This window comes from Lissotriton helveticus, chromosome 5_1, assembly GCF_964261635.1.
Source record: "Lissotriton helveticus chromosome 5_1, aLisHel1.1, whole genome shotgun sequence".
In the NCBI taxonomy this organism is placed as follows: domain Eukaryota; kingdom Metazoa; phylum Chordata; class Amphibia; order Caudata; family Salamandridae; genus Lissotriton; species Lissotriton helveticus.
In genome coordinates, this window is record NC_136065.1 from 1,650,503,773 (window position 1) to 1,650,528,566 (window position 24,794).

The 24,794-nt window shown below is 38.7% G+C and overlaps 21 non-coding genes across 21 annotated transcripts; all 21 read left to right on the top strand.

Moving 5' to 3' along the window:
* The first annotated feature begins 712 nt into the window (after positions 1-712).
* Positions 713-787, top strand: TRNAR-CCU (transfer RNA arginine (anticodon CCU)). Its single transcript has one exon. It is a non-coding gene; the product is annotated as a tRNA-Arg (tRNA).
* A 644-nt stretch (positions 788-1,431) lies between these two features.
* Positions 1,432-1,504, top strand: TRNAR-UCG (transfer RNA arginine (anticodon UCG)). Its single transcript has one exon. It is a non-coding gene; the product is annotated as a tRNA-Arg (tRNA).
* An 803-nt stretch (positions 1,505-2,307) lies between these two features.
* Positions 2,308-2,380, top strand: TRNAR-CCU (transfer RNA arginine (anticodon CCU)). Its single transcript has one exon. It is a non-coding gene; the product is annotated as a tRNA-Arg (tRNA).
* A 646-nt stretch (positions 2,381-3,026) lies between these two features.
* On the top strand, positions 3,027-3,099 carry TRNAR-UCG (transfer RNA arginine (anticodon UCG)). The gene has a single exon. It is a non-coding gene; the product is annotated as a tRNA-Arg (tRNA).
* Positions 3,100-4,622: 1,523 nt separating this feature from the next.
* On the top strand, positions 4,623-4,695 carry TRNAR-UCG (transfer RNA arginine (anticodon UCG)). Its single transcript has one exon. It is a non-coding gene; the product is annotated as a tRNA-Arg (tRNA).
* A 1,522-nt stretch (positions 4,696-6,217) lies between these two features.
* TRNAR-UCG (transfer RNA arginine (anticodon UCG)) lies at positions 6,218-6,290 on the top strand. Its single transcript has one exon. It is a non-coding gene; the product is annotated as a tRNA-Arg (tRNA).
* Positions 6,291-7,093: 803 nt separating this feature from the next.
* TRNAR-CCU (transfer RNA arginine (anticodon CCU)) lies at positions 7,094-7,166 on the top strand. Its single transcript has one exon. It is a non-coding gene; the product is annotated as a tRNA-Arg (tRNA).
* Positions 7,167-7,812: 646 nt separating this feature from the next.
* Positions 7,813-7,885, top strand: TRNAR-UCG (transfer RNA arginine (anticodon UCG)). The gene has a single exon. It is a non-coding gene; the product is annotated as a tRNA-Arg (tRNA).
* A 1,523-nt stretch (positions 7,886-9,408) lies between these two features.
* On the top strand, positions 9,409-9,481 carry TRNAR-UCG (transfer RNA arginine (anticodon UCG)). The gene has a single exon. It is a non-coding gene; the product is annotated as a tRNA-Arg (tRNA).
* Positions 9,482-10,284: 803 nt separating this feature from the next.
* Positions 10,285-10,357, top strand: TRNAR-CCU (transfer RNA arginine (anticodon CCU)). Its single transcript has one exon. It is a non-coding gene; the product is annotated as a tRNA-Arg (tRNA).
* A 646-nt stretch (positions 10,358-11,003) lies between these two features.
* TRNAR-UCG (transfer RNA arginine (anticodon UCG)) lies at positions 11,004-11,076 on the top strand. Its single transcript has one exon. It is a non-coding gene; the product is annotated as a tRNA-Arg (tRNA).
* Positions 11,077-12,598: 1,522 nt separating this feature from the next.
* On the top strand, positions 12,599-12,671 carry TRNAR-UCG (transfer RNA arginine (anticodon UCG)). The gene has a single exon. It is a non-coding gene; the product is annotated as a tRNA-Arg (tRNA).
* A 1,523-nt stretch (positions 12,672-14,194) lies between these two features.
* Positions 14,195-14,267, top strand: TRNAR-UCG (transfer RNA arginine (anticodon UCG)). The gene has a single exon. It is a non-coding gene; the product is annotated as a tRNA-Arg (tRNA).
* Positions 14,268-15,788: 1,521 nt separating this feature from the next.
* TRNAR-UCG (transfer RNA arginine (anticodon UCG)) lies at positions 15,789-15,861 on the top strand. The gene has a single exon. It is a non-coding gene; the product is annotated as a tRNA-Arg (tRNA).
* Positions 15,862-16,664: 803 nt separating this feature from the next.
* TRNAR-CCU (transfer RNA arginine (anticodon CCU)) lies at positions 16,665-16,737 on the top strand. Its single transcript has one exon. It is a non-coding gene; the product is annotated as a tRNA-Arg (tRNA).
* A 646-nt stretch (positions 16,738-17,383) lies between these two features.
* On the top strand, positions 17,384-17,456 carry TRNAR-UCG (transfer RNA arginine (anticodon UCG)). Its single transcript has one exon. It is a non-coding gene; the product is annotated as a tRNA-Arg (tRNA).
* Positions 17,457-18,977: 1,521 nt separating this feature from the next.
* TRNAR-UCG (transfer RNA arginine (anticodon UCG)) lies at positions 18,978-19,050 on the top strand. The gene has a single exon. It is a non-coding gene; the product is annotated as a tRNA-Arg (tRNA).
* A 1,522-nt stretch (positions 19,051-20,572) lies between these two features.
* On the top strand, positions 20,573-20,645 carry TRNAR-UCG (transfer RNA arginine (anticodon UCG)). Its single transcript has one exon. It is a non-coding gene; the product is annotated as a tRNA-Arg (tRNA).
* Positions 20,646-22,168: 1,523 nt separating this feature from the next.
* Positions 22,169-22,241, top strand: TRNAR-UCG (transfer RNA arginine (anticodon UCG)). The gene has a single exon. It is a non-coding gene; the product is annotated as a tRNA-Arg (tRNA).
* Positions 22,242-23,762: 1,521 nt separating this feature from the next.
* On the top strand, positions 23,763-23,835 carry TRNAR-UCG (transfer RNA arginine (anticodon UCG)). Its single transcript has one exon. It is a non-coding gene; the product is annotated as a tRNA-Arg (tRNA).
* An 803-nt stretch (positions 23,836-24,638) lies between these two features.
* Positions 24,639-24,711, top strand: TRNAR-CCU (transfer RNA arginine (anticodon CCU)). Its single transcript has one exon. It is a non-coding gene; the product is annotated as a tRNA-Arg (tRNA).
* Positions 24,712-24,794: the final 83 nt, after the last annotated feature.

Sequence of the window (24,794 nt, forward strand, 5' to 3'; positions counted from 1 at the left end):
ATTAATAATAAAGTGGAGTACATACTGCACAGTCATTTAGATTGCATCTTCAGTCTAAAATCTAGTGCATTTAAGTGGCATTAAAAAGTGCTTCTATGTACACGCACTGAATATGTACTAGGTTTGCCGAATTTTGACTTCACAGAATGGGTTTTTAGCTTAAGTGTGTGTAGATGAACTGCAAGGTGTGTAAGTATGTGTTCATGGAGTGCTTCAAGTGTAAAATCTGTATGATTTGTGCAGTTAAAGTGCTAATTTTGCCTACGAGAAAGAAAAGTACTACAGAAGAATTATAAAGGATTGGCACATTGGCTGCCTTTGCTGATGACACAGTTGGCTAATTTGTAAAGCACTGGTCTATTAAGTTGCAGAGTGTGGTTGAACTTGGTTAGTAGACTTGGTGCCTGTTTCTGTGTCCTGCTGAAGACAAGGACGGCTTGATACCACTGTCAAAGCCCAGTTTAATGAGAAAAGCATCCATGGAAGAAGAAGTGTTGATTCGAAAATGGTACTCCTCCAATTTCTCTGCACTTGCTACAAATGCAGAGTCTCCATTATAGCACAGAACAGAGTGTTAAAGTCGGGGATGGAAGAGGATGAAAATGGGAAGTTTACTTATGGAGAGAACTGAGAAATATCCTGTGTGCAGACACCAGTGTTGGACGATTGAATACATTTAAATAATGCCTCTAGATTGTTGGCATTAAACTGTGCCTCAGTGGCCTAATGGATAAGGCACTGGCCTCCTAAGCCAGGAATTGTGGGTTCGAGTCCCATCTGAGATGCAAACCAAAGTTCACTCTTACTTTTCCAGAAAAATAAGTATATTTATTACATGCTTCCTCTCAGATGTTTATGAGGTATTAGGAACTTTGAAATGGTACCATTTTACTTCTGTACTCTTCAGAGTCATGTTGATGTTCTGAAACTACAAAGTCAATTTTTAAACACCTATCTTTGTCAGATGCATTTTTGACCCGGCAGAAGATATTCCTTTGGAAAAAATGATTTGAATTGGATTGGTGTAACTGTTGTTTCTAGAGGTGGTGAAAGGCTTTCAGGCACTTGAATAGGGCAAGTCAGGATTCATGAAACGTATACAACCTTTGAGTGTGTGTAAATTGGAATATCCAGGAAGGAGCAGTTTGTACTACTTTCAAAACATTTTCTCTCCACTTCTGGAAACATCCAGAGCTATATACAGCATACTCTGAGCTTTAATCTCATGAAGAAAGAGGTTTAAATGCAAAAAAGAAAACAATAGCTTATCGTACTGGTGACATTCTCATTATATAAATTCCAAAAAAGTGATTTAATTGAAAGGAGCTGAAAAAACCCCACAATGGTTTGTAAACCTAAATAACTATAAATAATATATTTTCCATCCTTGCATACCACCTACAGTATATAAATAAACGCAGCAGGACACATGACCGCGTGGCCTAATGGATAAGGCGTCTGACTTCGAATCAGAAGATTGAGGGTTCGAGTCCCTTCGTGGTCGGTTTTTGCCAATGGTCACACAATTCAGGTTTCCATTCAGAATGGAAGCAGGCTCTTCCAATACTCTCATAGCCATCATGTTCTCATTCCTAAATAATAATAAAGTGGAGTACATACTGCACAGTCATTTAGATTGCATCTTCAGTCTAAAATCTAGTGCATTTAAGTGGCATTAAAAAGTGCTTCTATGTACACGCACTGAATATGTACTAGGTTTGCAGACTTTTGACTTCACAGAATGGGTTTTTAGCTTAAGTGTGTGTAGATGAACTGCAAGGTGTGTAAGTATGTGTTCATGGAGTGCTTCAAGTGTAAAATCTGTATGATTTGTGCAGTTAAAGTGCTAATTTTGCCTACGAGAAAGAAAAGTACTACAGAAGAATTATAAAGGATTGGCACATTGGCTGCCTTTGCTGATGACACAGTTGGCTAATTTGTAAAGCACTGGTCTATTAAGTTGCAGAGTGTGGTTGAACTTGGTTAGTAGACTTGGTGCCTGTTTCTGTGTCCTGCTGAAGACAAGGACGGCTTGATACCACTGTCAAAGCCCAGTTTAATGAGAAAAGCATCCATGGAAGAAGAAGTGTTGATTCGAAAATGGTACTCCTCCAATTTCTCTGCACTTGCTACAAATGCAGAGTCTCCATTATAGCACAGAACAGAGTGTTAAAGTCGGGGATGGAAGAGGATGAAAATGGGAAGTTTACTTATGGAGAGAACTGAGAAATATCCTGTGTGCAGACACCAGTGTTGGACGATTGAATACATTTAAATAATGCCTCTAGATTGCTGGCATTTATCTGTGCCTCAGTGGCCTAATGGATAAGGCACTGGCCTCCTAAGCCAGGGATTGTGGGTTCGAGTCCCATCAGAGGTGCAAACCAAGGTTCACTCTTACTTTTCCAGAAAAATAAGTATATTTATTACATGCTTCCTCTCAGATGTTTATGAGGTATTAGGAACTTTGAAATGGTACCATTTTACTTCTGTACTCTTCAGAGTCATGTTGATGTTCTGAAACTACAAAGTCAATTTTTAAACACCTATCTTTGTCAGATGCATTTTTGACCCGGCAGAAGATATTCCTTTGGAAAAAATGATTTGAATTGGATTGGTGTAACTGTTGTTCCTAGAGGTGGTGAAAGGCTTTCAGGCACTTGAATAGGGCAAGTCAGGATTCATGAAACGTATACAACCTTTGAGTGTGTGTAAATTGGAATATCCAGGAAGGAGCAGTTTGTACTACTTTCAAAACAGTTTCTCTCCACTTCTGGAAACATCCAGAGCTATATAAAGCATACTCTGAGCTTTAATCTCATGAAGAAAGAGGTTTAAATGCAAAAAAGAAAACAATAGCTTATCGTACTGGTGACATTCTCATTATATAAATTCCAAAAAAGTGATTTAATTGAAAGGAGCTGAAAAAACCCCACAATGGTTTGTAAACCTAAATAACTATAAATAATATATTTTCCATCCTTGCATACCACCTACAGTATATAAATAAACGCAGCAGGACACATGACCGCGTGGCCTAATGGATAAGGCGTCTGACTTCGAATCAGAAGATTGAGGGTTCGAGTCCCTTCGTGGTCGGTTTTTGCCAATGGTCACACAATTCAGGTTTACATTCAGAATGGAAGCAGGCTCTTCCAATACTCTCATAGCCATCATGTTCTCATTCCTAATTAATAATAAAGTGGAGTACATACTGCACAGTCATTTAGATTGCATCTTCAGTCTAAAATCTAGTGCATTTAAGTGGCATTAAAAAGTGCTTCTATGTACACGCACTGAATATGTACTAGGTTTGCCGAATTTTGACTTCACAGAATGGGTTTTTAGCTTAAGTGTGTGTAGATGAACTGCAAGGTGTGTAAGTATGTGTTCATGGAGTGCTTCAAGTGTAAAATCTGTATGATTTGTGCAGTTAAAGTGCTAATTTTGCCTACGAGAAAGAAAAGTACTACAGAAGAATTATAAAGGATTGGCACATTGGCTGCCTTTGCTGATGACACAGTTGGCTAATTTGTAAAGCACTGGTCTATTAAGTTGCAGAGTGTGGTTGAACTTGGTTAGTAGACTTGGTGCCTGTTTCTGTGTCCTGCTGAAGACAAGGACGGCTTGATACCACTGTCAAAGCCCAGTTTAATGAGAAAAGCATCCATGGAAGAAGAAGTGTTGATTCGAAAGTGGTACTCCTCCAATTTCTCTGCACTTGCTACAAATGCAGAGTCTCCATTATAGCACAGAACAGAGTGTTAAAGTCGGGGATGGAAGAGGATGAAAATGGGAAGTTTACTTATGGAGAGAACTGAGAAATATCCTGTGTGCAGACACCAGTGTTGGACGAATGAATACATTTAAATAATGCCTCTAGATTGCTGGCATTTATCTGTGCCTCAGTGGCCTAATGTATAAGGCACTGGCCTCTTAAGCCAGGGATGGTGGGTTCGAGTCCCATCTGAGGTGCAAACTAAAGTTCACTCTTACTTTTCCAGACAAATAAGTATATTTATTACATGCTTCCTCTCAGATGTTTATGAGGTATTAGGAACTTTGAAATGGTACCATTTTACTTCTGTACTCTTCAGAGTCATGTTGATGTTCTGAAACTACAAAGTCAATTTTTAAACACCTATCTTTGTCAGATGCATTTTTGACCCGGCAGAAGATATTCCTTTGGAAAAAATGATTTGAATTGGATTGGTGTAACTGTTGTTTCTAGAGGTGGTGAAAGGCTTTCAGGCACTTGAATAGGGCAAGTCAGGATTCATGAAACGTATACAACATTTGAGTGTGTGTAAATTGGAATATCCAGGAAGGAGCAGTTTGTACTACTTTCAAAACAGTTTCTCTCCACTTCTGGAAACATCCAGAGCTATATAAAGCATACTCTGAGCTTTAATCTCATGAAGAAAGAGGTTTAAATGCAAAAAAGAAAACAATAGCTTATCGTACTGGTGACATTCTCATTATATAAATTCCAAAAAAAGTGATTTAATTGAAAGGAGCTGAAAAAACCCCACAATGGTTTGTAAACCTAAATAACTATAAATAATATATTTTCCATCCTTGCATACCACCTACAGTATATAAATAAACGCAGCAGGGCACATGACCGCGTGGCCTAATGGATAAGGCGTCTGACTTCGAATCAGAAGATTGAGGGATCGAGTCCCTTCGTGGTCGGTTTTTGCCAATGGTCACACAATTCAGGTTTCCATTCAGAATGGAAGCAGGCTCTTCCAATACTCTCATAGCCATCATGTTCTCATTCCTAATTAATAATAAAGTGGAGTACATACTGCACAGTCATTTAGATTGCATCTTCAGTCTAAAATCTAGTGCATTTAAGTGGCATTAAAAAGTGCTTCTATGTACACGCACTGAATATGTACTAGGTTTGCCGAATTTTGACTTCACAGAATGGGTTTTTAGCTTAAGTGTGTGTAGATGAACTGCAAGGTGTGTAAGTATGTGTTCATGGAGTGCTTCAAGTGTAAAATCTGTATGATTTGTGCAGTTAAAGTGCTAATTTTGCCTACGAGAAAGAAAAGTACTACAGAAGAATTATAAAGGATTGGCACATTGGCTGCCTTTGCTGATGACACAGTTGGCTAATTTGTAAAGCACTGGTCTATTAAGTTGCAGAGTGTGGTTGAACTTGGTTAGTAGACTTGGTGCCTGTTTCTGTGTCCTGCTGAAGACAAGGACGGCTTGATACCACTGTCAAAGCCCAGTTTAATGAGAAAAGCATCCATGGAAGAAGAAGTGTTGATTCGAAAGTGGTACTCCTCCAATTTCTCTGCACTTGCTACAAATGCAGAGTCTCCATTATAGCACAGAACAGAGTGTTAAAGTCGGGGATGGAAGAGGATGAAAATGGGAAGTTTACTTATGGAGAGAACTGAGAAATATCCTGTGTGCAGACACCAGTGTTGGACGATTGAATACATTTAAATAATGCCTCTAGATTGCTGGCATTTATCTGTGCCTCAGTGGCCTAATGGATAAGGCACTGGCCTCTTAAGCCAGGGATGGTGGGTTCGAGTCCCATCTGAGGTGCAAACTAAAGTTCACTCTTACTTTTCCAGACAAATAAGTATATTTATTACATGCTTCCTCTCAGATGTTTATGAGGTATTAGGAACTTTGAAATGGTACCATTTTACTTCTGTACTCTTCAGAGTCATGTTGATGTTCTGAAACTACAAAGTCAATTTTTAAACACCTATCTTTGTCAGATGCATTTTTGACCCGGCAGAAGATATTCCTTTGGAAAAAATGATTTGAATTGGATTGGTGTAACTGTTGTTTCTAGAGGTGGTGAAAGGCTTTCAGGCACTTGAATAGGGCAAGTCAGGATTCATGAAACGTATACAACCTTTGAGTGTGTGTAAATTGGAATATCCAGGAAGGAGCAGTTTGTACTACTTTCAAAACATTTTCTCTCCACTTCTGGAAACATCCAGAGCTATATACAGCATACTCTGAGCTTTAATCTCATGAAGAAAGAGGTTTAAATGCAAAAAAGAAAACAATAGATTATCGTACTGGTGACATTCTCATTATATAAATTCCAAAAAAGTGATTTAATTGAAAGGAGCTGAAAAAACCCCACAATGGTTTGTAAACCTAAATAACTATAAATAATATATTTTCCATCCTTGCATACCACCTACAGTATATAAATAAACGCAGCAGGACACATGACCGCGTGGCCTAATGGATAAGGCGTCTGACTTCGAATCAGAAGATTGAGGGTTCGAGTCCCTTCGTGGTCGGTTTTTGCCAATGGTCACACAATTCAGGTTTCCATTCAGAATGGAAGCAGGCTCTTCCAATACTCTCATAGCCATCATGTTCTCATTCCTAATTAATAATAAAGTGGAGTACATACTGCACAGTCATTTAGATTGCATCTTCAGTCTAAAATCTAGTGCATTTAAGTGGCATTAAAAAGTGCTTCTATGTACACGCACTGAATATGTACTAGGTTTGCAGACTTTTGACTTCACAGAATGGGTTTTTAGCTTAAGTGTGTGTAGATGAACTGCAAGGTGTGTAAGTATGTGTTCATGGAGTGCTTCAAGTGTAAAATCTGTATGATTTGTGCAGTTAAAGTGCTAATTTTGCCTACGAGAAAGAAAAGTACTGCAGAAGAATTATAAAGGATTGGCACATTGGCTGCCTTTGCTGATGACACAGTTGGCTAATTTGTAAAGCACTGGTCTATTAAGTTGCAGAGTGTGGTTGAACTTGGTTAGTAGACTTGGTGCCTGTTTCTGTGTCCTGCTGAAGACAAGGACGGCTTGATACCACTGTCAAAGCCCAGTTTAATGAGAAAAGCATCCATGGAAGAAGAAGTGTTGATTCGAAAATGGTACTCCTCCAATTTCTCTGCACTTGCTACAAATGCAGAGTCTCCATTATAGCACAGAACAGAGTGTTAAAGTCGGGGATGGAAGAGGATGAAAATGGGAAGTTTACTTATGGAGAGAACTGAGAAATATCCTGTGTGCAGACACCAGTGTTGGACGATTGAATACATTTAAATAATGCCTCTAGATTGTTGGCATTTATCTGTGCCTCAGTGGCCTAATGGATAAGGCACTGGCCTCCTAAGCCAGGAATTGTGGGTTCGAGTCCCATCTGAGGTGCAAACCAAAGTTCACTCTTAATTTTCCAGAAAAATAAGTATATTTATTACATGCTTCCTCTCAGATGTTTATGAGGTATTAGGAACTTTGAAATGGTACCATTTTACTTCTGTACTCTTCAGAGTCATGTTGATGTTCTGAAACTACAAAGTCAATTTTTAAACACCTATCTTTGTCAGATGCATTTTTGACCCGGCAGAAGATATTCCTTTGGAAAAAATGATTTGAATTGGATTGGTATAACTGTTGTTTCTAGAGGTGGTGAAAGGCTTTCAGGCACTTGAAAAGGGCAAGTCAGGATTCATGAAACGTATACAACCTTTGAGTGTGTGTAAATTGGAATATCCAGGAAGGAGCAGTTTGTACTACTTTCAAAACAGTTTCTCTCCACTTCTGGAAACATCCAGAGCTATATAAAGCATACTCTGAGCTTTAATCTCATGAAGAAAGAGGTGTAAATGCAAAAAAGAAAACAATAGCTTATCGTACTGGTGACATTCTCATTATATAAATTCCAAAAAAGTGATTTAATTGAAAGGAGGTGAAAAAACCCCACAATGGTTTGTAAACCTAAATAACTATAAATAATATATTTTCCATCCTTGCATACCACCTACAGTATATAAATAAACGCAGCAGGACACATGACCGCGTGGCCTAATGGATAAGGCGTCTGACTTCGAATCAGAAGATTGAGGGTTCGAGTCCCTTCGTGGTCGGTTTTTGCCAATGGTCACACAATTCAGGTTTCCATTCAGAATGGAAGCAGGCTCTTCCAATACTCTCATAGCCATCATGTTCTCATTCCTAATTAATAATAAAGTGGAGTACATACTGCACAGTCATTTAGATTGCATCTTCAGTCTAAAATCTAGTGCATTTAAGTGGCATTAAAAAGTGCTTCTATGTACACGCACTGAATATGTACTAGGTTTGCCGAATTTTGACTTCACAGAATGGGTTTTTAGCTTAAGTGTGTGTAGATGAACTGCAAGGTGTGTAAGTATGTGTTCATGGAGTGCTTCAAGTGTAAAATCTGTATGATTTGTGCAGTTAAAGTGCTAATTTTGCCTACGAGAAAGAAAAGTACTACAGAAGAATTATAAAGGATTGGCACATTGGCTGCCTTTGCTGATGACACAGTTGGCTAATTTGTAAAGCACTGGTCTATTAAGTTGCAGAGTGTGGTTGAACTTGGTTAGTAGACTTGGTGCCTGTTTCTGTGTCCTGCTGAAGACAAGGACGGCTTGATACCACTGTCAAAGCCCAGTTTAATGAGAAAAGCATCCATGGAAGAAGAAGTGTTGATTCGAAAGTGGTACTCCTCCAATTTCTCTGCACTTGCTACAAATGCAGAGTCTCCATTATAGCACAGAACAGAGTGTTAAAGTCGGGGATGGAAGAGGATGAAAATGGGAAGTTTACTTATGGAGAGAACTGAGAAATATCCTGTGTGCAGACACCAGTGTTGGACGATTGAATACATTTAAATAATGCCTCTAGATTGCTGGCATTTATCTGTGCCTCAGTGGCCTAATGTATAAGGCACTGGCCTCTTAAGCCAGGGATGGTGGGTTCGAGTCCCATCTGAGGTGCAAACTAAAGTTCACTCTTACTTTTCCAGACAAATAAGTATATTTATTACATGCTTCCTCTCAGATGTTTATGAGGTATTAGGAACTTTGAAATGGTACCATTTTACTTCTGTACTCTTCAGAGTCATGTTGATGTTCTGAAACTACAAAGTCAATTTTTAAACACCTATCTTTGTCAGATGCATTTTTGACCCGGCAGAAGATATTCCTTTGGAAAAAATGATTTGAATTGGATTGGTGTAACTGTTGTTTCTAGAGGTGGTGAAAGGCTTTCAGGCACTTGAATAGGGCAAGTCAGGATTCATGAAACGTATACAACATTTGAGTGTGTGTAAATTGGAATATCCAGGAAGGAGCAGTTTGTACTACTTTCAAAACAGTTTCTCTCCACTTCTGGAAACATCCAGAGCTATATAAAGCATACTCTGAGCTTTAATCTCATGAAGAAAGAGGTTTAAATGCAAAAAAGAAAACAATAGCTTATCGTACTGGTGACATTCTCATTATATAAATTCCAAAAAAAGTGATTTCATTGAAAGGAGCTGAAAAAACCCCACAATGGTTTGTAAACCTAAATAACTATAAATAATATATTTTCCATCCTTGCATACCACCTACAGTATATAAATAAACGCAGCAGGGCACATGACCGCGTGGCCTAATTGATAAGGCATCTGACTTCGAATCAGAAGATTGAGGGATCGAGTCCCTTCGTGGTCGGTTTTTGCCAATGGTCACACAATTCAGGTTTCCATTCAGAATGGAAGCAGGCTCTTCCAATACTCTCATAGCCATCATGTTCTCATTCCTAATTAATAATAAAGTGGAGTACATACTGCACAGTCATTTAGATTGCATCTTCAGTCTAAAATCTAGTGCATTTAAGTGGCATTAAAAAGTGCTTCTATGTACACGCACTGAATATGTACTAGGTTTGCAGACTTTTGACTTCACAGAATGGGTTTTTAGCTTAAGTGTGTGTAGATGAACTGCAAGGTGTGTAAGTATGTGTTCATGGAGTGCTTCAAGTGTAAAATCTGTATGATTTGTGCAGTTAAAGTGCTAATTTTGCCTACGAGAAAGAAAAGTACAACAGAAGAATTATAAAGGATTGGCACATTGGCTGCCTTTGCTGATGACACAGTTGGCTAATTTGTAAAGCACTGGTCTATTAAGTTGCAGAGTGTGGTTGAACTTGGTTAGTAGACTTGGTGCCTGTTTCTGTGTCCTGCTGAAGACAAGGACGGCTTGATACCACTGTCAAAGCCCAGTTTAATGAGAAAAGCATCCATGGAAGAAGAAGTGTTGATTCGAAAATGGTACTCCTCCAATTTCTCTGCACTTGCTACAAATGCAGAGACTCCATTATAGCACAGAACAGAGTGTTAAAGTCGGGGATGGAAGAGGATGAAAATGGGAAGTTTACTTATGGAGAGAACTGAGAAATATCCTGTGTGCAGACACCAGTGTTGGACGATTGAATACATTTAAATAATGCCTCTAGATTGCTGGCATTTATTTGTGCCTCAGTGGCCTAATGGATAAGGCACTGGCCTCCTAAGCCAGGGATTGTGGGTTCGAGTCCCATCTGAGGTGCAAACCAAGGTTCACTCTTACTTTTCCAGAAAAATAAGTATATTTATTACATGCTTCCTCTCAGATGTTTATGAGGTATTAGGAACTTTGAAATGGTACCATTTTACTTCTGTACTCTTCAGAGTCATGTTGATGTTCTGAAACTACAAAGTCAATTTTTAAACACCTATCTTTGTCAGATGCATTTTTGACCCGGCAGAAGATATTCCTTTGGAAAAAATGATTTGAATTGGATTGGTGTAACTGTTGTTTCTAGAGGTGGTGAAAGGCTTTCAGGCACTTGAATAGGGCAAGTCAGGATTCATGAAACGTATACAACCTTTGAGTGTGTGTAAATTGGAATATCCAGGAAGGAGCAGTTTGTACTACTTTCAAAACAGTTTCTCTCCACTTCTGGAAACATCCAGAGCTATATAAAGCATACTCTGAGCTTTAATCTCATGAAGAAAGAGGTTTAAATGCAAAAAAGAAAACAATAGCTTATCGTACTGGTGACATTCTCATTATATAAATTCCAAAAAAGTGATTTAATTGAAAGGAGCTGAAAAAACCCCACAATGGTTTGTAAACCTAAATAACTATAAATAATATATTTTCCATCCTTGCATACCACCTACAGTATATAAATAAACGCAGCAGGACACATGACCGCGTGGCCTAATGGATAAGGCGTCTGACTTCGAATCAGAAGATTGAGGGTTCGAGTCCCTTCGTGGTCGGTTTTTGCCAATGGTCACACAATTCAGGTTTCCATTCAGAATGGAAGCAGGCTCTTCCAATACTCTCATAGCCATCATGTTCTCATTCCTAATTAATAATAAAGTGGAGTACATACTGCACAGTCATTTAGATTGCATCTTCAGTCTAAAATCTAGTGCATTTAAGTGGCATTAAAAAGTGCTTCTATGTACACGCACTGAATATGTACTAGGTTTGCCGAATTTTGACTTCACAGAATGGGTTTTTAGCTTAAGTGTGTGTAGATGAACTGCAAGGTGTGTAAGTATGTGTTCATGGAGTGCTTCAAGTGTAAAATCTGTATGATTTGTGCAGTTAAAGTGCTAATTTTGCCTACGAGAAAGAAAAGTACTACAGAAGAATTATAAAGGATTGGCACATTGGCTGCCTTTGCTGATGACACAGTTGGCTAATTTGTAAAGCACTGGTCTATTAAGTTGCAGAGTGTGGTTGAACTTGGTTAGTAGACTTGGTGCCTGTTTCTGTGTCCTGCTGAAGACAAGGACGGCTTGATACCACTGTCAAAGCCCAGTTTAATGAGAAAAGCATCCATGGAAGAAGAAGTGTTGATTCGAAAGTGGTACTCCTCCAATTTCTCTGCACTTGCTACAAATGCAGAGTCTCCATTATAGCACAGAACAGAGTGTTAAAGTCGGGGATGGAAGAGGATGAAAATGGGAAGTTTACTTATGGAGAAAACTGAGAAATATCCAGTGTGCAGACACCAGTGTTGGACGATTGAATACATTTAAATAATGCCTCTAGATTGTTGGCATTTATCTGTGCCTCAGTGGCCTAATGGATAAGGCACTGGCCTCTTAAGCCAGGGATGGTGGGTTCGAGTCCCATCTGAGGTGCAAACTAAAGTTCACTCTTACTTTTCCAGACAAATAAGTATATTTATTACATGCTTCCTCTCAGATGTTTATGAGGTATTAGGAACTTTGAAATGGTACCATTTTACTTCTGTACTCTTCAGAGTCATGTTGATGTTCTGAAACTACAAAGTCAATTTTTAAACACCTATCTTTGTCAGATGCATTTTTGACCCGGCAGAAGATATTCCTTTGGAAAAAATGATTTGAATTGGATTGGTGTAACTGTTGTTTCTAGAGGTGGTGAAAGGCTTTCAGGCACTTGAATAGGGCAAGTCAGGATTCATGAAACGTATACAACCTTTGAGTGTGTGTAAATTGGAATATCCAGGAAGGAGCAGTTTGTACTACTTTCAAAACATTTTCTCTCCACTTCTGGAAACATCCAGAGCTATATACAGCATACTCTGAGCTTTAATCTCATGAAGAAAGAGGTTTAAATGCAAAAAAGAAAACAATAGCTTATCGTACTGGTGACATTCTCATTATATAAATTCCAAAAAAGTGATTTAATTGAAAGGAGCTGAAAAAACCCCACAATGGTTTGTAAACCTAAATAACTATAAATAATATATTTTCCATCCTTGCATACCACCTACAGTATATAAATAAACGCAGCAGGACACATGACCGCGTGGCCTAATGGATAAGGCGTCTGACTTCGAATCAGAAGATTGAGGGTTCGAGTCCCTTCGTGGTCGGTTTTTGCCAATGGTCACACAATTCAGGTTTCCATTCAGAATGGAAGCAGGCTCTTCCAATACTCTCATAGCCATCATGTTCTCATTCCTAATTAATAATAAAGTGGAGTACATACTGCACAGTCATTTAGATTGCATCTTCAGTCTAAAATCTAGTGCATTTAAGTGGCATTAAAAAGTGCTTCTATGTACACGCACTGAATATGTACTAGGTTTGCCGAATTTTGACTTCACAGAATGGGTTTTTAGCTTAAGTGTGTGTAGATGAACTGCAAGGTGTGTAAGTATGTGTTCATGGAGTGCTTCAAGTGTAAAATCTGTATGATTTGTGCAGTTAAAGTGCTAATTTTGCCTACGAGAGAGAAAAGTAATACAAAAGAATTATAAAGGATTGGCACATTGGCTGCCTTTGCTGATGACACAGTTGGCTAATTTGTAAAGCACTGGTCTATTAAGTTGCAGAGTGTGGTTGAACTTGGTTAGTAGACTTGGTGCCTGTTTCTGTGTCCTGCTGAAGACAAGGACGGCTTGATACCACTGTCAAAGCCCAGTTTAATGAGAAAAGCATCCATGGAAGAAGAAGTGTTGATTCGAAAGTGGTACTCCTCCAATTTCTCTGCACTTGCTACAAATGCAGAGTCTCCATTATAGCACAGAACAGAGTGTTAAAGTCGGGGATGGAAGAGGATGAAAATGGGAAGTTTACTTATGGAGAGAACTGAGAAATATCCTGTGTGCAGACACCAGTGTTGGACGATTGAATACATTTAAATAATGCCTCTAGATTGCTGGCATTTATCTGTCCCTCAGTGGCCTAATGGATAAGGCACTGGCCTCTTAAGCCAGGGATGGTGGGTTCGAGTCCCATCTGAGGTGCAAACTAAAGTTCACTCTTACTTTTCCAGACAAATAAGTATATTTATTACATGCTTCCTCTCAGATGTTTATGAGGTATTAGGAACTTTGAAATGGTACCATTTTACTTCTGTACTCTTCAGAGTCATGTTGATGTTCTGAAACTACAAAGTCAATTTTTAAACACCTATCTTTGTCAGATGCATTTTTGACCCGGCAGAAGATATTCCTTTGGAAAAAATGATTTGAATTGGATTGGTGTAACTGTTGTTTCTAGAGGTGGTGAAAGGCTTTCAGGCACTTGAATAGGGCAAGTCAGGATTCATGAAACGTATACAACATTTGAGTGTGTGTAAATTGGAATATCCAGGAAGGAGCAGTTTGTACTACTTTCAAAACAGTTTCTCTCCACTTCTGGAAACATCCAGAGCTATATAAAGCATACTCTGAGCTTTAATCTCATGAAGAAAGAGGTTTAAATGCAAAAAAGAAAACAATAGCTTATCGTACTGGTGACATTCTCATTATATAAATTCCAAAAAAAGTGATTTAATTGAAAGGAGCTGAAAAAACCCCACAATGGTTTGTAAACCTAAATAACTATAAATAATATATTTTCCATCCTTGCATACCACCTACAGTATATAAATAAACGCAGCAGGGCACATGACCGCGTGGCCTAATGGATAAGGCGTCTGACTTCGAATCAGAAGATTGAGGGATCGAGTCCCTTCGTGGTCGGTTTTTGCCAATGGTCACACAATTCAGGTTTCCATTCAGAATGGAAGCAGGCTCTTCCAATACTCTCATAGCCATCATGTTCTCATTCCTAATTAATAATAAAGTGGAGTACATACTGCACAGTCATTTAGATTGCATCTTCAGTCTAAAATCTAGTGCATTTAAGTGGCATTAAAAAGTGCTTCTATGTACACGCACTGAATATGTACTAGGTTTGCAGACTTTTGACTTCACAGAATGGGTTTTTAGCTTAAGTGTGTGTAGATGAACTGCAAGGTGTGTAAGTATGTGTTCATGGAGTGCTTCAAGTGTAAAATCTGTATGATTTGTGCAGTTAAAGTGCTAATTTTGCCTACGAGAAAGAAAAGTACAACAGAAGAATTATAAAGGATTGGCACATTGGCTGCCTTTGCTGATGACACAGTTGGCTAATTTGTAAAGCACTGTCTATTAAGTTGCAGAGTGTGGTTGAACTTGGTTAGTAGACTTGGTGCCTGTTTCTGTGTCCTGCTGAAGACAAGGACGGCTTGATACCACTGTCAAAGCCCAGTTTAATGAGAAAAGCATCCATGGAAGAAGAAGTGTTGATTCGAAAATGGTACTCCTCCAATTTCTCTGCACTTGCTACAAATGCAGAGTCTCCATTATAGCACAGAACAGAGTGTTAAAGTCGGGGATGGAAGAGGATGAAAATGGGAAGTTTACTTATGGAGAGAACTGAGAAATATCCTGTGTGCAGACACCAGTGTTGGACGATTGAATACATTTAAATAATGCCTCTAGATTGTTGGCATTAATCTGTGCCTCAGTGGCCTAATGGATAAGGCACTGGCCTCCTAAGCCAGGAATTGTGTGTTCAAGTCCCATCTGAGGTGCAAACCAAAGTTCGCTCTTACTTTTCCAGAAAAATAAGTATATTTATTACATGCTTCCTCTCAGATGTTTATGAGGTATTAGGAACTTTGAAATGGTACCATTTTACTTCTGTACTCTTCAGAGTCATGTTGATGTTCTGAAACTACAAAGTCAATTTTTAATCACCTATCTTTGTCAGATGCATTTTTGACCCGGCAGAAGATATTCCTTTGGAAAAAATGATTTGAATTGGATTGGTGTAACTGTTGTTTCTAGAGGTGGTGAAAGGCTTTCAGGCACTTGAATAGGGCAAGTCAGGATTCATGAAACGTATACAACCTTTGAGTGTGTGTAAATTGGAATATCCAGGAAGGAGCAGTTTGTACTACTTTCAAAACATTTTCTCTCCACTTCTGGAAACATCCAGAGCTATATACAGCATACTCTGAGCTTTAATCTCATGAAGAAAGAGGTTTAAATGCAAAAAAGAAAACAATAGCTTATCGTACTGGTGACATTCTCATTATATAAATTCCAAAAAAGTGATTTAATTGAAAGGAGCTGAAAAAACCCCACAATGGTTTGTAAACCTAAATAACTATAAATAATATATTTTCCATCCTTGCATACCACCTACAGTATATAAATAAACGCAGCAGGACACATGACCGCGTGGCCTAATGGATAAGGCGTCTGACTTCGAATCAGAAGATTGAGGGTTCGAGTCCCTTCGTGGTCGGTTTTTGCCAATGGTCACACAATTCAGGTTTCCATTCAGAATGGAAGCAGGCTCTTCCAATACTCTCATAGCCATCATGTTCTCATTCCTAATTAATAATAAAGTGGAGTACATACTGCACAGTCATTTAGATTGCATCTTCAGTCTAAAATCTAGTGCATTTAAGTGGCATTAAAAAGTGCTTCTATGTACACGCACTGAATATGTACTAGGTTTGCAGACTTTTGACTTCACAGAATGGGTTTTTAGCTTAAGTGTGTGTAGATGAACTGCAAGGTGTGTAAGTATGTGTTCATGGAGTGCTTCAAGTGTAAAATCTGTATGATTTGTGCAGTTAAAGTGCTAATTTTGCCTACGAGAAAGAAAAGTACAACAGAAGAATTATAAAGGATTGGCACATTGGCTGCCTTTGCTGATGACACAGTTGGCTAATTTGTAAAGCACTGGTCTATTAAGTTGCAGAGTGTGGTTGAACTTGGTTAGTAGACTTGGTGCCTGTTTCTGTGTCCTGCTGAAGACAAGGACGGCTTGATACCACTGTCAAAGCCCAGTTTAATGAGAAAAGCATCCATGGAAGAAGAAGTGTTGATTCGAAAATGGTACTCCTCCAATTTCTCTGCACTTGCTACAAATGCAGAGACTCCATTATAGCACAGAACAGAGTGTTAAAGTCGGGGATGGAAGAGGATGAAAATGGGAAGTTTACTTATGGAGAGAACTGAGAAATATCCTGTGTGCAGACACCAGTGTTGGACGATTGAATACATTTAAATAATGCCTCTAGATTGCTGGCATTTATTTGTGCCTCAGTGGCCTAATGGATAAGGCACTGGCCTCCTAAGCCAGGGATTGTGGGTTCGAGTCCCATCTGAGGTGCAAACCAAGGTTCACTCTTACTTTTCCAGAAAAATAAGTATATTTATTACATGCTTCCTCTCAGATGTTTATGAGGTATTAGGAACTTTGAAATGGTACCATTTTACTTCTGTACTCTTCAGAGTCATGTTGATGTTCTGAAACTACAAAGTCAATTTTTAAACACCTATCTTTGTCAGATGCATTTTTGACCCGGCAGAAGATATTCCTTTGGAAAAAATGATTTGAATTGGATTGGTGTAACTGTTGTTTCTAGAGGTGGTGAAAGGCTTTCAGGCACTTGAATAGGGCAAGTCAGGATTCATGAAACGTATACAACCTTTGAGTGTGTGTAAATTGGAATATCCAGGAAGGAGCAGTTTGTACTACTTTCAAAACAGTTTCTCTCCACTTCTGGAAACATCCAGAGCTATATAAAGCATACTCTGAGCTTTAATCTCATGAAGAAAGAGGTTTAAATGCAAAAAAGAAAACAATAGCTTATCGTACTGGTGACATTCTCATTATATAAATTCCAAAAAAGTGATTTAATTGAAAGGAGCTGAAAAAACCCCACAATGGTTTGTAAACCTAAATAACTATAAATAATATATTTTCCATCCTTGCATACCACCTACAGTATATAAATAAACGCAGCAGGACACATGACCGCGTGGCCTAATGGATAAGGCGTCTGACTTCGAATCAGAAGATTGAGGGTTCGAGTCCCTTCGTGGTCGGTTTTTGCCAATGGTCACACAATTCAGGTTTCCATTCAGAATGGAAGCAGGCTCTTCCAATACTCTCATAGCCATCATGTTCTCATTCCTAATTAATAATAAAGTGGAGTACATACTGCACAGTCATTTAGATTGCATCTTCAGTCTAAAATCTAGTGCATTTAAGTGGCATTAAAAAGTGCTTCTATGTACACGCACTGAATATGTACTAGGTTTGCCGAATTTTGACTTCACAGAATGGGTTTTTAGCTTAAGTGTGTGTAGATGAACTGCAAGGTGTGTAAGTATGTGTTCATGGAGTGCTTCAAGTGTAAAATCTGTATGATTTGTGCAGTTAAAGTGCTAATTTTGCCTACGAGAAAGAAAAGTACTACAGAAGAATTATAAAGGATTGGCACATTGGCTGCCTTTGCTGATGACACAGTTGGCTAATTTGTAAAGCACTGGTCTATTAAGTTGCAGAGTGTGGTTGAACTTGGTTAGTAGACTTGGTGCCTGTTTCTGTGTCCTGCTGAAGACAAGGACGGCTTGATACCACTGTCAAAGCCCAGTTTAATGAGAAAAGCATCCATGGAAGAAGAAGTGTTGATTCGAAAGTGGTACTCCTCCAATTTCTCTGCACTTGCTACAAATGCAGAGTCTCCATTATAGCACAGAACAGAGTGTTAAAGTCGGGGATGGAAGAGGATGAAAATGGGAAGTTTACTTATGGAGAAAACTGAGAAATATCCTGTGTGCAGACACCAGTGTTGGACGATTGAATACATTTAAATAATGCCTCTAGATTGTTGGCATTTATCTGTGCCTCAGTGGCCTAATGGATAAGGCACTGGCCTCTTAAGCCAGGGATGGTGGGTTCGAGTCCCATCTGAGGTGCAACTAAAGTTCACTCTTACTTTTCCAGACAAATAAGTATATTTATTACATGCTTCCTCTCAGATGTTTATGAGGTATTAGGAACTTTGAAATGGTACCATTTTACTTCTGTACTCTTCAGAGTCATGTTGATGTTCTGAAACTACAAAGTCAATTTTTAAACACCTATCTTTGTCAGATGCATTTTTGACCCGGCAGAAGATATTCCTTTGGAAAAAATGATTTGAATTGGATTGGTGTAACTGTTGTTTCTAGAGGTGGTGAAAGGCTTTCAGGCACTTGAATAGGGCAAGTCAGGATTCATGAAACGTATACAACCTTTGAGTGTGTGTAAATTGGAATATCCAGGAAGGAGCAGTTTGTACTACTTTCAAAACATTTTCTCTCCACTTCTGGAAACATCCAGAGCTATATACAGCATACTCTGAGCTTTAATCTCATGAAGAAAGAGGTTTAAATGCAAAAAAGAAAACAATAGCTTATCGTACTGGTGACATTCTCATTATATAAATTCCAAAAAAGTGATTTAATTGAAAGGAGCTGAAAAAACCCCACAATGGTTTGTAAACCTAAATAACTATAAATAATATATTTTCCATCCTTGCATACCACCTACAGTATATAAATAAACGCAGCAGGACACATGACCGCGTGGCCTAATGGATAAGGCGTCTGACTTCGAATCAGAAGATTGAGGGTTCGAGTCCCTTCGTGGTCGGTTTTTGCCAATGGTCACACAATTCAGGTTTCCATTCAGAATGGAAGCAGGCTCTTCCAATACTCTCATAGCCATCATGTTCTCATTCCTAATTAATAATAAAGTGGAGTACATACTGCACAGTCATTTAGATTGCATCTTCAGTCTAAAATCTAGTGCATTTAAGTGGCATTAAAAAGTGCTTCTATGTACACGCACTGAATATGTACTAGGTTTGCCGAATTTTGACTTCACAGAATGGGTTTTTAGCTTAAGTGTGTGTAGATGAACTGCAAGGTGTGTAAGTATGTGTTCATGGAGTGCTTCAAGTGTAAAATCTGTATGATTTGTGCAGTTAAAGTGCTAATTTTGCCTACGAGAGAGAAAAGTACTACAGAAGAATTATAAAGGATTGGCACATTGGCTGCCTTTGCTGATGACACAGTTGGCTAATTTGTAAAGCACTGGTCTATTAAGTTGCAGAGTGTGGTTGAACTTGGTTAGTAGACTTGGTGCCTGTTTCTGTGTCCTGCTGAAGACAAGGACGGCTTGATACCACTGTCAAAGCCCAGTTTAATGAGAAAAGCATCCATGGAAGAAGAAGTGTTGATTCGAAAGTGGTACTCCTCCAATTTCTCTGCACTTGCTACAAATGCAGAGTCTCCATTATAGCACAGAACAGAGTGTTAAAGTCGGGGATGGAAGAGGATGAAAATGGGAAGTTTACTTATGGAGAAAACTGAGAAATATCCTGTGTGCAGACACCAGTGTTGGACGATTGAATACATTTAAATAATGCCTCTAGATTGTTGGCATTTATCTGTGCCTCAGTGGCCTAATGGATAAGGCACTGGCCTCTTAAGCCAGGGATGGTGGGTTCGAGTCCCATCTGAGGTGCAAACTAAAGTTCACTCTTACTTTTCCAGACAAATAAGTATATTTATTACATGCTTCCTCTCAGATGTTTATGAGGTATTAGGAACTTTGAAATGGTACCATTTTACTTCTGTACTCTTCAGAGTCATGTTGATGTTCTGAAACTACAAAGTCAATTTTTAAACACCTATCTTTGTCAGATGCATTTTTGACCCGGCAGAAGATATTCCTTTGGAAAAAATGATTTGAATTGGATTGGTGTAACTGTTGTTTCTAGAGGTGGTGAAAGGCTTTCAGGCACTTGAATAGGGCAAGTCAGGATTCATGAAACGTATACAACCTTTGAGTGTGTGTAAATTGGAATATCCAGGAAGGAGCAGTTTGTACTACTTTCAAAACATTTTCTCTCCACTTCTGGAAACATCCAGAGCTATATACAGCATACTCTGAGCTTTAATCTCATGAAGAAAGAGGTTTAAATGCAAAAAAGAAAACAATAGCTTATCGTACTGGTGACATTCTCATTATATAAATTCCAAAAAAGTGATTTAATTGAAAGGAGCTGAAAAAACCCCACAATGGTTTGTAAACCTAAATAACTATAAATAATATATTTTCCATCCTTGCATACCACCTACAGTATATAAATAAACGCAGCAGGACACATGACCGCGTGGCCTAATGGATAAGGCGTCTGACTTCGAATCAGAAGATTGAGGGTTCGAGTCCCTTCGTGGTCGGTTTTTGCCAATGGTCACACAATTCAGGTTTCCATTCAGAATGGAAGCAGGCTCTTCCAATACTCTCATAGCCATCATGTTCTCATTCCTAATTAATAATAAAGTGGAGTACATACTGCACAGTCATTTAGATTGCATCTTCAGTCTAAAATCTAGTGCATTTAAGTGGCATTAAAAAGTGCTTCTATGTACACGCACTGAATATGTACTAGGTTTGCCGAATTTTGACTTCACAGAATGGGTTTTTAGCTTAAGTGTGTGTAGATGAACTGCAAGGTGTGTAAGTATGTGTTCATGGAGTGCTTCAAGTGTAAAATCTGTATGATTTGTGCAGTTAAAGTGCTAATTTTGCCTACGAGAGAGAAAAGTACTACAGAAGAATTATAAAGGATTGGCACATTGGCTGCCTTTGCTGATGACACAGTTGGCTAATTTGTAAAGCACTGGTCTATTAAGTTGCAGAGTGTGGTTGAACTTGGTTAGTAGACTTGGTGCCTGTTTCTGTGTCCTGCTGAAGACAAGGACGGCTTGATACCACTGTCAAAGCCCAGTTTAATGAGAAAAGCATCCATGGAAGAAGAAGTGTTGATTCGAAAGTGGTACTCCTCCAATTTCTCTGCACTTGCTACAAATGCAGAGTCTCCATTATAGCACAGAACAGAGTGTTAAAGTCGGGGATGGAAGAGGATGAAAATGGGAAGTTTACTTATGGAGAGAACTGAGAAATATCCTGTGTGCAGACACCAGTGTTGGACGATTGAATACATTTAAATAATGCCTCTAGATTGCTGGCATTTATCTGTCCCTCAGTGGCCTAATGGATAAGGCACTGGCCTCTTAAGCCAGGGATGGTGGGTTCGAGTCCCATCTGAGGTGCAAACTAAAGTTCACTCTTACTTTTCCAGACAAATAAGTATATTTATTACATGCTTCCTCTCAGATGTTTATGAGGTATTAGGAACTTTGAAATGGTACCATTTTACTTCTGTACTCTTCAGAGTCATGTTGATGTTCTGAAACTACAAAGTCAATTTTTAAACACCTATCTTTGTCAGATGCATTTTTGACCCGGCAGAAGATATTCCTTTGGAAAAAATGATTTGAATTGGATTGGTGTAACTGTTGTTTCTAGAGGTGGTGAAAGGCTTTCAGGCACTTGAATAGGGCAAGTCAGGATTCATGAAACGTATACAACATTTGAGTGTGTGTAAATTGGAATATCCAGGAAGGAGCAGTTTGTACTACTTTCAAAACAGTTTCTCTCCACTTCTGGAAACATCCAGAGCTATATAAAGCATACTCTGAGCTTTAATCTCATGAAGAAAGAGGTTTAAATGCAAAAAAGAAAACAATAGCTTATCGTACTGGTGACATTCTCATTATATAAATTCCAAAAAAAGTGATTTAATTGAAAGGAGCTGAAAAAACCCCACAATGGTTTGTAAACCTAAATAACTATAAATAATATATTTTCCATCCTTGCATACCACCTACAGTATATAAATAAACGCAGCAGGGCACATGACCGCGTGGCCTAATGGATAAGGCGTCTGACTTCGAATCAGAAGATTGAGGGATCGAGTCCCTTCGTGGTCGGTTTTTGCCAATGGTCACACAATTCAGGTTTCCATTCAGAATGGAAGCAGGCTCTTCCAATACTCTCATAGCCATCATGTTCTCATTCCTAATTAATAATAAAGTGGAGTACATACTGCACAGTCATTTAGATTGCATCTTCAGTCTAAAATCTAGTGCATTTAAGTGGCATTAAAAAGTGCTTCTATGTACACGCACTGAATATGTACTAGGTTTGCAGACTTTTGACTTCACAGAATGGGTTTTTAGCTTAAGTGTGTGTAGATGAACTGCAAGGTGTGTAAGTATGTGTTCATGGAGTGCTTCAAGTGTAAAATCTGTATGATTTGTGCAGTTAAAGTGCTAATTTTGCCTACGAGAAAGAAAAGTACAACAGAAGAATTATAAAGGATTGGCACATTGGCTGCCTTTGCTGATGACACAGTTGGCTAATTTGTAAAGCACTGTCTATTAAGTTGCAGAGTGTGGTTGAACTTGGTTAGTAGACTTGGTGCCTGTTTCTGTGTCCTGCTGAAGACAAGGACGGCTTGATACCACTGTCAAAGCCCAGTTTAATGAGAAAAGCATCCATGGAAGAAGAAGTGTTGATTCGAAAATGGTACTCCTCCAATTTCTCTGCACTTGCTACAAATGCAGAGTCTCCATTATAGCACAGAACAGAGTGTTAAAGTCGGGGATGGAAGAGGATGAAAATGGGAAGTTTACTTATGGAGAGAACTGAGAAATATCCTGTGTGCAGACACCAGTGTTGGACGATTGAATACATTTAAATAATGCCTCTAGATTGTTGGCATTAATCTGTGCCTCAGTGGCCTAATGGATAAGGCACTGGCCTCCTAAGCCAGGAATTGTGTGTTCAAGTCCCATCTGAGGTGCAAACCAAAGTTCGCTCTTACTTTTCCAGAAAAATAAGTATATTTATTACATGCTTCCTCTCAGATGTTTATGAGGTATTAGGAACTTTGAAATGGTACCATTTTACTTCTGTACTCTTCAGAGTCATGTTGATGTTCTGAAACTACAAAGTCAATTTTTAATCACCTATCTTTGTCAGATGCATTTTTGACCCGGCAGAAGATATTCCTTTGGAAAAAATGATTTGAATTGGATTGGTGTAACTGTTGTTTCTAGAGGTGGTGAAAGGCTTTCAGGCACTTGAATAGGGCAAGTCAGGATTCATGAAACGTATACAACCTTTGAGTGTGTGTAAATTGGAATATCCAGGAAGGAGCAGTTTGTACTACTTTCAAAACATTTTCTCTCCACTTCTGGAAACATCCAGAGCTATATACAGCATACTCTGAGCTTTAATCTCATGAAGAAAGAGGTTTAAATGCAAAAAAGAAAACAATAGCTTATCGTACTGGTGACATTCTCATTATATAAATTCCAAAAAAGTGATTTAATTGAAAGGAGCTGAAAAAACCCCACAATGGTTTGTAAACCTAAATAACTATAAATAATATATTTTCCATCCTTGCATACCACCTACAGTATATAAATAAACGCAGCAGGACACATGACCGCGTGGCCTAATGGATAAGGCGTCTGACTTCGAATCAGAAGATTGAGGGTTCGAGTCCCTTCGTGGTCGGTTTTTGCCAATGGTCACACAATTCAGGTTTCCATTCAGAATGGAAGCAGGCTCTTCCAATACTCTCATAGCCATCATGTTCTCATTCCTAATTAATAATAAAGTGGAGTACATACTGCACAGTCATTTAGATTGCATCTTCAGTCTAAAATCTAGTGCATTTAAGTGGCATTAAAAAGTGCTTCTATGTACACGCACTGAATATGTACTAGGTTTGCAGACTTTTGACTTCACAGAATGGGTTTTTAGCTTAAGTGTGTGTAGATGAACTGCAAGGTGTGTAAGTATGTGTTCATGGAGTGCTTCAAGTGTAAAATCTGTATGATTTGTGCAGTTAAAGTGCTAATTTTGCCTACGAGAAAGAAAAGTACAACAGAAGAATTATAAAGGATTGGCACATTGGCTGCCTTTGCTGATGACACAGTTGGCTAATTTGTAAAGCACTGGTCTATTAAGTTGCAGAGTGTGGTTGAACTTGGTTAGTAGACTTGGTGCCTGTTTCTGTGTCCTGCTGAAGACAAGGACGGCTTGATACCACTGTCAAAGCCCAGTTTAATGAGAAAAGCATCCATGGAAGAAGAAGTGTTGATTCGAAAATGGTACTCCTCCAATTTCTCTGCACTTGCTACAAATGCAGAGACTCCATTATAGCACAGAACAGAGTGTTAAAGTCGGGGATGGAAGAGGATGAAAATGGGAAGTTTACTTATGGAGAGAACTGAGAAATATCCTGTGTGCAGACACCAGTGTTGGACGATTGAATACATTTAAATAATGCCTCTAGATTGCTGGCATTTATTTGTGCCTCAGTGGCCTAATGGATAAGGCACTGGCCTCCTAAGCCAGGGATTGTGGGTTCGAGTCCCATCTGAGGTGCAAACCAAGGTTCACTCTTACTTTTCCAGAAAAATAAGTATATTTATTACATGCTTCCTCTCAGATGTTTATGAGGTATTAGG